Here is a 3,432-nt window from a genome sequence, read left to right as displayed (position 1 = left end):
TCTGCATTCTGTGTTTCCAAAATAGAAGACATTTCAGAAGCATAAGCAGTTTCACAAAAAGCTGCAATAAAAAACCAAAGAAAAAACATTATTTACAAGGTGGCTGCTTCATCATAGTGGATAGATGCTAAAATCAGTAGTTGTATGAATTGAAATTTACATCCTCTGGAAAATGGGCTTCTTAATTAAAGCAAGAGTCAGTCAGGACAGAATCTGAAATGGAGACACCAAAGTATATAAAAAGACAGACTCAACAATCAACACAAGCATGTATTTCTAAAATTTATCTTTATTTATCATATTTGGTATTTTTGCGTGTCTGCTACTGCATGGTAAGTAGATTTCTTTCTAAATTATGTCTTCAGTTGTTTCCAGGATGATTCATCTACTCTGCAGCATAGCATGTGCTGGTTTTAAGAACTTTCTGGAAGATTAAAACTGTGTGGGTTCGAATCGCGGTTCAGCAACAGTTTTAATCTGCCAGGAAGTATCATGTTAGTTGAAGGGTTCACGTAATAAATAGTGGAATGAGCAAAAGCAACCACTAACACTGCTAGGAACTGTTGAGTGATCAATTAGAAAATTAACAAGAAGTTGCACACCATACCACCATCTTAAAAGTTTTGTTCTTCTTCACGCACACATTGGGATATATATCTAAAAACAAAGATGATGTGACTCACCAAACAAAAGCGATGGCAGGTCAATAGACACACAGACAAACAAACATACACATTTCATGTCTGCTTGTGTCTGTGTATGTGCGGTTGGATGTGTGTGTGTGTGTGTGTGTGTGTGTGTGTGTGTGTGTGTGTGTGTGTGTGTGTGTGTGTGTACGCGTGCGAGTGTACACCTGTCTTTTTTCCCCCTAAGGTAAGTCTTTCCGCTACCAGGATTGGAATGACTCCTTACCCTCTCCCTTAAAACCCACATCCTTTCGTCTTTCCCTCTCCTTCCCTCTTTCCTGACGAAGCAACCGTTGGTTGCGAAAACTAGAATTTTGTGTGTATGATTGTGTTTGTTTGTGTGTCTATCGACCTGCCAGCGCTTTCGTATGGTAAGTCACATCATCTTTGTTTTTATATATATATTCGTTTAGTCGGTTCCGACTCTTTGTGACCCCATGAACCAAATCACGCCACTTTTTCCTGTCTTGCACTTTCTCCCGTCTTGCACTTTCTCCCGTAGACCTTCCAGGTTGGAACACATTGCTTCTGTGATGCCATCGATCCATCTCATCCTCTGACGTCCTCTTCTTCTAGTTCCTTCAATCTTCCCCAGCATTAATGTTTTTTCCAGCGAGGCATGCCTTCGCATTGTGTGTCCAAAGTAGGTCAGCTTTTGTTTTAACATTAGACCTCCCAGGGAGAAATCTGGTTTTATTTGCTCCAATATTGATCTGTTGGTTCTCTTTGCAGTCCATGGAACTCTAAGAAGTTTCCTCCAACACCACAATTCGAAGGAGTCAATTCTTCGCCGTTCAGCCTTTCTAATGTTCCAGGTCTCACATCCATACATCACAACTGGGAAGACTGTAGCCCTCACAATACGGATCTTTGTTGCTAGTGTTATATCTCTGGACCTTATAACTTTGTCAAGGTTTGACATCGCCTGTCTACCGAGCAACAGGCGTCTCCGGATTTCATGGCTGCAGTCGCCATCAGCAGAGATCTGTGAACCGAGATAACTGAATGTGGTCACTACCTCCATGGTTTCCCCTGCTATATCCCATGAATTGGTAGGTGTAGTTGCCATAATTTTCGTTTTCTTCACATTCAGCATAAGACCGGCCTTTTCACTTTCATCTTTCACCTTCAGTAAGAGTCTTGTCAATTCTTCTTCACTTTCTGCCAACAGGATCGCATCATCCGCGTACCTGAGGTTGTTTACATTTATTCCAGCTATTTTAATTCCTGTTCCTCCTTCATCTAGCCTCGTATTCCTCATAACATGTTCTGCATACAAATTGAATAAGTACGGTGACAGTATGCAGCCTTGCCGGACCCCTTTCTGAATCTTTATCCATTTCATTGTTCCGTACATAGTTCTCACCGTGGCTTCTCGGTCAAGGTATAAACTCTGTATCAGATGAATGAGGTGATCTGGTACACCCATGTTTTTCGGTACGTTCCATAATTTGTTGTGATCAACGCAGTCAAAGGCTTTGGCGTAGTCAATAAAGCAGAGGTACACATCTTTCTGTAATTCTCTCGCTTTTTCCATAATCCACCGAATGTTAGCAATGATCTGGGGGATATATAATAGAAGGAAACATTCCACGTGGGAAAAAATATATCTAAAACAAAGATGATGTGACTTACCAAACGAAAGCACTGGCACGTCGATACACACAAACATACACACAAAATTCAAGCTTTCGCAACAAACTGTTGCCTCATCAGGAAAGAGGGAAGGAGAGGGAAAGAAGAAAGGATGTGGGTTTTAAGGGAGAGGGTAAAGAGTCATTCCAATCCCGGGAGCGGAAAGACTTACCTTAGGGGGAAAAAAGGACGGGTATACACTCGCGCACACACACACACATATCCATCCACACATATACAGAAACAAGCAGACATATTTGAAGACAAAGAGTTTGGGCAGAGATGTCAGTCGAGGCGGAAGTGCAGAGGCAAAGATGTTGTTGAATGACAGGTGAGGTATGAGTGGCGGCAACTTGAAATTAGCGGAGATTGAGGCCTGGTGGATAACGGGAAGAGAGGATATATTGAAGAGCAAGTTCCCATCTCCGGAGTTTGGATAGGTTGGTGTTAGTGGGAAGTATCAGGATAACCCGGACGGTGTAACACTGTGCCAAGATGTGCTGGCCGTGCACCAAGGCATGTTTAGCCACAGGGTGATCCTCATTACCAACAAACACTGTCTGCCTGTGTCCATTCATGCGAATGGACAGTTTGTTGCTGGTCATTCCCACATAGAATGCATCAGAGTGTAGGCAGGTCAGTTGGTAGATCACGTGGGTGCTTTCACATGTGGCTCTGCCTTTGATCGTGTACACCTTCCGGGTTACAGGACTGGTGTAGGTGGTGGTGGGAGGGTGCATGGAACAGGTTTTACACCAGGGGCGGTTACAAGGGTAGGAGCCAGAGGGTAGGGAAGGTGGTTTGGGGATTTCATAGGGATGAGCTAAAAGGTTACAAAGGTTAGGTGGACGGCGGAAAGACACTCTTGGTGGAGTGGGGAGGATTTCATGAAGGATGGATCTAATTTCAGGGCAGGATTTGAGGAAGTCGTATCCCTGCTGGAGAGCCACATTCAGAGTCTGATCCAGTCCCGGAAAGTATCCTGTCACAAGTGGGGCACTTTTGTGGTTCTGTGGGAGGTTCTGGGTTTGAGAGGACGAGGAAGTGGCTCTGGTTATTTGCTTCTGTACCAGGTCGGGAGGGTAGTTGCGGGATGCGAAAGCTGTTGTCA

The sequence above is a fragment of the Schistocerca nitens genome, chromosome 10 (assembly GCF_023898315.1).
Source record: "Schistocerca nitens isolate TAMUIC-IGC-003100 chromosome 10, iqSchNite1.1, whole genome shotgun sequence".
NCBI classification, from domain to species: Eukaryota; Metazoa; Arthropoda; class Insecta; order Orthoptera; family Acrididae; genus Schistocerca; species Schistocerca nitens.
The sequence above is the reverse complement of the archived record's forward strand: the minus strand, read 5'-3'. Positions refer to the sequence as shown.